A 10,048-nucleotide genomic window follows, 5' to 3' on the forward strand; every position below is an offset into this window, starting at 1 on the left:
GTCACGGCATTGATATTCGGTGCTTTCCTTACAACTAGGTCAGAAACATTACTGCAGCTTCCCGCTATTCTAATCATATCCGCGGCTCCATGCCTGTGTGCTTCCGGTCAGGACATACTGCAGCACTCTTGTGATATCCGGTGAGTTAGTTACAATTGCCTGAGAAACAATACTGCAGCTTCCCGCTACTGTATTCATATCCGCGGCTCGATAATTGTGTGCTTCGCATCCCCACATCCGTGCACTGGTACCTTTACGCCATATTAGACAGTTGTAGCATATCGTTACCGTGTTTACGTTACTGTTAATCGGGCCCGGCTAGCGACATCTGCACATGCGCCGCCACTTACCGGTCCGCTAACACTTTACGGAATCTGTTTTAGCGTTGCGGAGAGTTAGCGTTCGTTCGTAAACAAACATGGCGGCGCCCTGCACGGCCGCTTCGGACCAAATACAGCGCCGCCGCCACGTTCTTCGGCGCCATATCTCGCTATAAATGAAGGCATTCGCTTTTAATTTGCTAACTCTCACTCATACGTTGAGGTTTCAGTAACAAATAGGCCATGTTTTTGAGATTATTTGCCATTTTTTGAGCAGTTAGGCCCACCTATATGTCGTGTACAGGGACTTACGCTTTATATGCGCCGGTTTTTTAAAAAAAAAATTCCTGTGCGCAAAATATTGGCCTATCGAGAGCAAACACCGCTCACAAGGTAGAATATTATTGCCTAATTTGTTTGAGATCTAAATAAACATGGGTACTTGCGTGCATTTGGTGGAATTAGCGAGAAACTGTTTTCGGCTAAGAGCACAGTTCTTGAAGACAAGAACCAAGCATCCGGTCTCACTGGCTGCCCCATCTGCTGGACGAACATGCAACTCATAAGCGACGACTTGTCAGTTTTCAGTGTGTGCAGTACTGTTGCCACATTGGCAGTGCGGTATTTATTAGCAGAAGAAGTGATGTTCCTTGTGAGAATAATGCCGGCGGGCCGCGGCGGACGAACCCCATCTTCGACCAGAGCGCGCTTTTCGCATCCAACGAACCTACGTCGTTTGCCACGCCATCCGTAAGATGGCGCAGCCTGTGAGACTGCCCGCTTGACTCGCCTCTGCAAAAACTGTGCTCGTTGGCGAGAATAAAGCCACCGCGGTGGCTCAGTGCTTAGGGCGGTCGACTAATGATCCGGACTTCCCGGATTCGAACCCGACGGCGGCGGCTCCATTTTTATGGAGGAAAAACGCTAAGACGCTCGTGTGCTGTATGATTTAAGTGCACGTTAAATATCCGCAGGCGGTCGAAATTATTCCGCAGCCCTCCACAATGGCACCTCTTCTTGCTTTCTTCTTTCACTCCCTCCTTTATCCCTTCTCTTCAGGTTCAGGTGTCCGCCGATATATGAGACAGATACTGCGGCATTTCCTGCCCCCCAAATCCAATTATTATTATTTTTATTATTATAGGCGAGAAAAGTTTCTCGCTAGTTCCACCAAATACAGGCAAGCACCGACCTTTATTTATATCGCAAACAACTTAGGCAATAATATGCTACCTTGGGAGCAGTGCTTTCTCTCGATTAGGCCAGTATTTTGCGCGCTGTTCTTTTTTTAAAATCCGGCACCTAAAAACGTAAGTCCCTGTACATAGCTAAATAGCAACGACTACAGTGCACCTCTTCAGTTTTGTGCCCGATTTTACATTTTTCTATATTTCCATGATTTTTCTCCTCGAAAAAAAGGCTGGTAATTCTCTTTTTGAATTCTTCAGCAATTACAGAAAATAAGTTTCTCCGGCCTGGAGTTGGCGCACTTTAACTTACTGCCACTAGATGGCGCCACTGTGTTTACATCCGAACACAAAGAAGCAACGATGCGGTGTCGTAGTTGTGCTTTTTTCACAGCGCTCGCAACGGAACGTGCGCTATGTATGCAAGCTTACTCAGGTCTACGTAGTGCTATTGTCTACTGGCCAGGGTAGGCAAAGGTGTCCAGCTTCCCGGGAACATTTTAAAAGCCACTGAGTCGGCTGTTAGCTGAAGTGTAGTCGGTACGTCTTTATATGCACATAAAAAGATATTAAAGTGTAGCATCTACTTCATAGAAATGATTGCAATGCATCCGTATTTTTTCATTAAAAGTTGGGCATCTGCCATAATCATCCCTCGTTTCAGCCTTACGGTAACTTGTTACGGGACAGACGTTACTCTAATACGACTTCTGCCGTGCGCCGCGCTAACCGGAAAGTCCGGCGTCCGGTAACACGGTAAACGTTAACGTAAACACGGTAACGATATGCTGTAAGTCTCTATTAGGGAACGCGCTAAGGACTGCTGAACAGGTTGGTCATTTATGTCTATGCAGTTTTCAAGCGTTCATACCGGCGTCAGTTCGCATTATTCCTACCAATCTATTTACGACACCACTATGAATTGTTATCCGAGATCGCCTCTTACACAACATATAAGGCCACCTTGATCTTCTGATGCTTTCCTCTGAATCTTAGGCCACGGCTACGGTTTTTAGACCGAACGAGTCGTATATGCAATCGCGTAAAATGCTTTGTTCATAAGGTGGGTTCCCGTAAGAAAAATACGTAAATGTTAGGGCGAAAACGCTCATACGATCGTTAGAACCCGAGGAAAAGTCTTGCTTCTGCATCTTGCATCTTGCCCGGTGTGCACCGTTCGTTTCTATTGCGACTGTGACGCCAAGCGACAAGAATTTGTCCCGTACCGGCCCTGAAGTTTCACCTTCGACGATTTGGACCAAAATCGATGCCCGATCGTAACTGAGCGTGGCCGACACGAAGGCGACCTCGAAGTTTCGCCCGTTTTTTTTTTCGAAATTTCGGTCGGGCTATCCCGCCGCGGTGTTCAGTGGTTAGGGCACTCGTTTACTGAGCCGTAGTTCCTGGGTTCAAACCTGGCCGCGGCGGCCGCGTTTCTAAGGAGGCGAAACGCAAAAGGCACCCGTGTCCTGTGCGATGTCAGTGTATATGTTAAAGATCCCCGCGTGGTCGAAATTATTCCGCAGCCGTCCAGCACGGCACATCTTTCTGTTTCTTTTTTCACTCCCACCTTCTTGCCTTCCCTTACGGAGCAGTTTGGGCGTCCACCGAGATGATACGATTCGTGTGCCCTTTCCTTGCATCAAAAACTACTTTTTTAAATTTTTCCGCAAGGAAAATTTAAACTCTGCGATTTATAGCAAAATCGATATCCAACCATAAATGGACATGTCCGACAATGTGACAGCCTCAAAATTTGACCCAGGCCATTGCCAAAATCAGGCACGGCACACTCCCAATTTCCACCTTGACCCATCGCGGTGGCTCAGTGGCTAGGACGCTCGGCTACTGATCCACAGTACCCGGGTTAGATAGAACCCGACCGCGGCGGCTGCGTTTCAGCCGACCGCGGCGCCTGCGTTTTTATGGAGGAAAAACGCTAAGGCGCCTGTGTGCATTGCGATGTCAGTGCACGTTAAAGATCCCCAGGTGGTCGAAATTATTTCGGTGCCCTCCACCACGGGCACCTCTTTCTTTCTTTGTTCTTTCATTCCCTCCTTTATCCCTTCCCATACGGCGCGGTTCAGGTGTTGAACGATATATGAGACAGATACTGCGCAATTTCCAGTTCGAGGCTTGCTTACGACAGGGGTTTAGACCGATTACATATCCACCTTTATTTGCATGCTTTAAGGCACTTTTGAGGTGTACACCGTGATGTTCAGATGTGAAAGCTACTGCACCCTGTCCTGACTGCAACTTGTGTGCTAGCACCAGAATCGCGACTTTAATCACATCGTCTCTGAACTGCCCAAACAAACCCAAGCCACCACGGCAAGGGTCAGGACATCATAAGAAATGGGAGGCTGATCTGCGCAGCTCGCTGCCGGGGATACGGCTTTTGACAGTGGGGCTGAGCACGAGGGGTCGCCGAAACACAACAGTGCCCGGCCATCTAGAGCGGCCCAAGGGCCCATCGTCGTTCTGCTTCCTCTTTTCCTCTACCCCCCCCCCCCCTTACTTAGTTCCTTCATGAATCATTAAAATGGTCACCAATCTAGCTACTGCGCCCTTTGCCCTATAGGCCGCGAGCATATCGCGACGAGCATCGGCGAACGCGGAACAGCGAAGGAGCAGGTGTTCTAGTGTTTCCACTGCACCGCATCCGTAGGTTGCGGGCCTATAGGGCGCAGGGCATGCTACCAGACTCCATCAAGACGCTATTGTGGCCGCAGGGCAGTGCGCGCACTCGTGAGCGAACTTTGGTGAGCCTCTGTGCATTCCTGGAACACACGGGCTTGACGTCCCGTCTGTTCTCCGTCAGGTAGTTAGACGCAGTGACCGAACGCTCCGCGAGTTCTACCTTGAACGATTAATAACTGGACGTCCCACTCCAGTTGTAACCAACACATTGCTGTGCGCGTGTGTGATTTAATTCCTCTAAAATGAACTAATCACGCGCACAACCTGGACACCTTTCTTATTGTGTAAATAGTTTGTACATATTACTTCTCCCCCTATCCTCTCTTCCTGTCCCCTCACCTTTTTCATTTCATTTCTCCATTCTGCCTGCTGTCCTTTATTTCCGCTGCCCCAGCTCAGGTGCTTCAGTATCGATGGCAGATGCCGGGGCTAGCAAAAATCTTTTCCTTCCTTGTTACTATTATTTTAATAAAACCACTACCACCACCGCCCTTTCCTTTCCTCAAAAACCTTTCTTGCCTCAAAACACATGCTTTCACATCCCTCCACGTAAGCAGAGTTAAGTGTCCTGAGAATTTTAGGTATATCAGCATGATTCCATTGGTATCTGAAAAGCCTTTAGAGCGAACGGTACGCGGCAATGCAGGTTCTACTTACAGGGCATATAAACACGACCTTCCGTGCTTCAGTGCAATTATAATGAAAGAACGTTTTATTACCCGCACAACTAGAAGACCGGGAGGGAAAGGCTTCATTTTCAGTGCTATTGGAGCACAATTCTTCATCATATAATTGACCAGACGTCCAATTGATGACGACACAAAAATTGCTGCAGAAAATGAACACAAGTTTGAATACGTCGAGGCACATTATGCACAGCCACCTCCAACCACTGCCTATTGCACGAAAAACGTTTTTGTTTGGCGGTATCGAAGCGTGAATGATCTTCAGTGAATTAGATTTTTCTTTAGATTTTAATAGATTTCAAAATCAATGACAACAAGCTTAGGGTCCTGACAATTAAATTAAGTATAGAAGTAACAGAACACATTAAAAGAGCTTAGGTCTGCGCATGCCATGTGGAATTTATTATTAGTAGTTCAGCCAAATAAACGTTTCTATCTAATGTGAAGGATGCCCACAGTTACAGAAACCAAAGAACATAGTGGATTGCTTCTACGTTTTTTTATCTTTACCTCTTATTTATTTTTCCCTTTAATTTAATTTCTATCCAATTCTCTGAGATGACTAATAATTACACTTATTCTGATCGAACACCGTAAACCAAAGAAAAGGCTGAAACATTAGCGATTGCTCCTTGGTTCTGGTGACTGTCGACTTGCTTCATATGTGTGTGAAACGAGCCTCTCATTTGCTTTCCCTGGTCCTTTCGAAAGGTTAGCGAGGGCCTCGGCTCTGGCACTCTTGGTCCCGTACGGAGCATAATAGGGTTCTCGCACAGCCTCCGCCCTCACCATGCGCTGACGTTCCACTTGAGATTTGCGGCAATACAGGACGTTCTACTTCCGCTGCTTGCAGAAAGGTGGCGGTGGTCAACTATTTGTCGCGGCATCAATCCTGATGTCAATGTAAGCACAGTCACTCTCTCTGTGGTTCTAGTGTTTAGAGATAACAGCGGTCGTCTGAATGCATCAGAATTAGTGGTTAGGCAAAAAAAGATTCGAAGATTGGTGGCTCAACAGCTCCCCCCCCCCCTCTTCAAATGGGGCGCTATCTTCCATCCATCCATCCATCCATCCATCCATCCATCCATCCATCCATCCATCCATCCATCCATCCATCCATCCATCCATCCATCCATCCGTCCGTCCGTCCGTCCGTCCGTCCGTCCGTCCGTCTGTCCGTCCGTCCATCCGTCCTTCCATCCATCCATCCATCCATCCATCCATCCATCCATCCATCCATCCATCCATCCATCCATCCATCCATCCATCCTTCCTTCCATCCATCCATCCATCCATCCATCCATCCATCCTCCCACCCACCCACCCATCCATCCCTCCATCCATCCATCCATCCATCCATCCATCCATCCATCCATCCATCCATCCATCCATCCATCCATCCATCCATCCATCCATCCATCCATCCATCCATCCATCCATCCATCCATCCATCCATCCGTCCGTCCGTCCGTCCATCCATCCATCCATCCATCCATCCATCCATCCATCCATCCATCCATCCATCCATCCATCCATCCATCCATCCATCCATCCATCCATCCATCCATCCATCCATCCATCCATCCATCCATCAATGGTTATGTTAGGTTAGCTTAGGTCCGGGGCACAAATAGCCGCGAATAGAGAAGACTTTACAGCCGCCGGCGAAGATCACTTTTTAGAGCACCCGAGCGCGAAACTCGGAGATCGTGAGTTCAGATCCAACCGGCGGCATGTGGTTGTTTTTCTTCTGGTTTGTAATCGATTCTGTTTTTAGAACACATTTTACACCATTCATATTCGAATGATTAACGATTCCTTCATGGGCACAGTAGTGAAAAAAAAGATATGGTATTTTAAATTTTTCGAATTAATAGAATATATCACAGATATATACTACCTATTTGCTATTTATGAATAAATTTTGAGCAATAAGACGACCCTCTTCATTTGAGAGAATATGTTTTAGAAATAACGGTTTGCCTTCTGGTCGTTTTTATTTTTCGTCTTTTCATGGGCGCTTCGCATTATAATCCTTTTCCCTCTGTTCAAAGAATCATAAACACACTCTCATTTTCGGGTGACATATTCTGCGGTAACATGTATACGGCATATCTTAAGCGGTGGGCGGTGTTTGAGGTCTACATAACGTTGTGAAGGCTATTGAAACGGCAATCATTCGCGCACACAACTTTAGTATGAAACACCATGGTCTTTCACTAGATTCCAGAGTAGCGCAGTGTTTGCCTTCAGAGGTTTTTAAGAGGCAGTTTCAGAGGAGGTTTGGCTTCTCGATCCTAGCAGGGGTCATGCGGGACGGCCAACGATGTCGTCGACAAAGACATAATATGCGCGATCCTTAAAACCTCTGAAGTGACTTTCATCAATATTTCTGAAGATTTGGTCGTGTAATCAAACCCTACAGTTACTCCATGCAGTGCGAGACGTGATGTGCCATGTTCTGAACTCAGCGGCTGGACTCCAGCTGCAACCTCAGACATATGTTTAAAGAATACGGTTTCCAGGATAATGCAGGTAAATGAACACCCGGTGTGGACATGTCACGAATGGAAAAAAAAATGATTTCATTAGACGAATCAAAGTGCTTGCGGTGCGGAATTTATGGGATTCTTTGTATACCGCGCCCCAAAAGCAATTTTTATGGACCTAGATAAGAATTTCCCACGTCAAACGACATAGGCGAGAGCGTACTGACACGGTTGGTTCTGCGCTCCCGCAGTTTGTCCCCTTGGCTCAATTCAACGTATTGTGAGCAAAAATGTTGCACAGGGTATTCTGAAATGATTATGCTTCCATAGGTATGCAATATTCTTGAATTTCAAATTGTGTTTCAAATCGATTACGACTTGAAGAACTCTTCAAGACATCTGAAAAATTAGACGTAGAAGAGGACGGTGAATGTCACTGAGTGGCCAAGCCCGGCTACAGAGATGAATTCCATTAAATATGTTCGGATTAGCATCGCGCATCGTTGGAGTGACAGGAAAGGCATAAGCGTGGAGCAGGAAGTTGAAAAGCGCTTAGAAAATTGAAGAAACTTGAACGAGATGTTCAATGAGAGTTTGCTCGTCTTTGTGCTTCGGTGGAGTCGGGCAGTGATCGCCGGGAAATGCTCACGTGTGAAGCACTGACACCCTAGGCTAATTTGAGAAGGCATTCTTGAAGTTGTTGCCTCAATTTTTTATTAAGAAAAACATATAATCATCGATACCTCTACGCTACGCAGCAAGCAGATCTGCAGTAATTTCTCTGTGTGAAAAAACGTTTGGCAAGATGATGATAAAAATTAATTACTTTTATGTACAACGTTTAACATTGTGGTCCCATTAAACAGGGTGTGTTGTTAGGGGAGCTGGTTTAACATTCTGAACATTGAAGCGCTGGCAGACGACGGACGAAGAGAGGACTAGATACACAGTGCGCTGAAATACAACTTTAATAACAAAGGAGGGCGATCCGCATGTTTTTATAGTTACCTTTGATTAGCCAGTGATTAACGAGCGCATGCGCAATTCAAAGCAAAAAAAAAAACCCCTGAAAACCAGTGGAACCGAGCAGGTGCTTTTTTGAACCCACATGGTTCAAACACGGTGTGGGTTTAAAAATGGGCCTGCGCGCTTCTCCTGTTGCTTCAGTTTTTTGCTATGCATTGCGCATGCGCCCTGTAATCATTGGCTAATCTATGGTAACTGCATAAAAATGCGCGGTTCGCGTTCCTTTGGTAATAAAGTTGTTAGTTCAGCGCACTGTGTGTCTAGTCTTCTCTTCGTCCGTCATCTGCCAGCGTTTCAGTGTTCAGAGTTAACATTGTGCGCCAATTCAAGCGCGGTAAAAAACTTAGATTAAAAAAAAACTAAAATATCATATCTTTTTGCTCAGTTGTGTTCGTCATAACCGCCCCATTTTCCATCTCATATCTGTTCGCGTCTTTCTGTGGCGTCTGTGTTTAATTTGATCTAAAGTTCCCCAACTGCACAATTCTTTAATAGGTCAGTGTTCACAACGCCTTATAGGCGGAAGAAACATTGCGATGAAACGGATGAACTCCAAATGTGCTCCACTCGAGGAGGAGCATGAGCAGTCCAAGTCCAAAAGCATTCTTGTACTTTCACTGCGACCTCAACAGTGTGCATTAGGTGTGCGGGAGAGGCTATCAGAACTAATTTTTGGCACACAATCCGCATAAAAACAAATAGAATAATGTTTCTTGCTTAAGTACGCTGCGCCGTTAGTTTTAATATATCTAGAAAAGGAAACGCTAAAAAGTTACTGTGGGGCCGCCGCGGTGGCCGAGTGGTTATGGCGCTCGGCTGCTGGCCCGAAAGACGCTGGTTCGATCCCGGCCGCGGCGGTCGAATTTCGATGAAGGCGAAATTCTAGAGGCCCGTGTACTGTACGATGTCAGTGCACGTTAAAGAACCCCAGGTGGTCGAAATTTCCGGAGCCCTTCACTACGGCGTCTCTCTTAGCCTGAGTCGCTTTGGGACGTTAAACCCCCATATACCATAAACCCATCGTCTTGCCTCTGTGTATACTCAGTGTAATTTGCGCCGTTTCCCTCCCAGATGAACGACCAACTCGCTCAAAAATTTGTTGTTCAAGTTCATTATTTTCTACTGAATGATGAATGCTCAGCCACATACCGTCCTTTGGGTCAGAGTTACAGGACTCCACGAAAGGTATGGTGCAAACTGCCAAGAGCCATGCGCAGCATAGACGTGCGTGTGCCATCTTTTTCTGAGCTACCGCTGGTGCGGGGAAATTTGAGTTAGGAGCAACGAAAATGTCCTTCAGGTGGGCAAATATTTATTACTAGAGAGTATGAAGAGGTTGGCTCCATTTATTCCCGCAATTGCAGGCCCGAGCGGGCAGTCAGCGCAATTAATCTCGCAAATTTACTTTTGTCCCTGCCAGCAGACGCTGGCGCATTTGATGAATCACAAGCGTTGTTGCGTTTCCTGTGAAAAGAAAAAAAACAGTGCCTTTCTTCCTTTCTATCGGCATGAGGCGGAAGAAAATTCGAACACCTTATTTTATTCCGAGAATCTGGGGATTCTGAATCTGTGTATACATTTTCATATATTTCTCCAATAAAGAAATATTTTTGCTCGAAAGCCCAACGAACCATTCT

The 10,048-nt window shown here is 46.3% G+C and overlaps 1 non-coding gene across 1 annotated transcript; it reads left to right on the top strand.

Moving 5' to 3' along the window:
* The first annotated feature begins 9,195 nt into the window (after nt 1-9,195).
* Nucleotides 9,196-9,269, top strand: TRNAS-GCU (transfer RNA serine (anticodon GCU)). The gene has a single exon. It is a non-coding gene; the product is annotated as a tRNA-Ser (tRNA).
* Nucleotides 9,270-10,048: the final 779 nt, after the last annotated feature.

Source organism: Amblyomma americanum, chromosome 8 (genome assembly GCF_052857255.1).
Source record: "Amblyomma americanum isolate KBUSLIRL-KWMA chromosome 8, ASM5285725v1, whole genome shotgun sequence".
Classification (NCBI taxonomy): domain Eukaryota; kingdom Metazoa; phylum Arthropoda; class Arachnida; order Ixodida; family Ixodidae; genus Amblyomma; species Amblyomma americanum.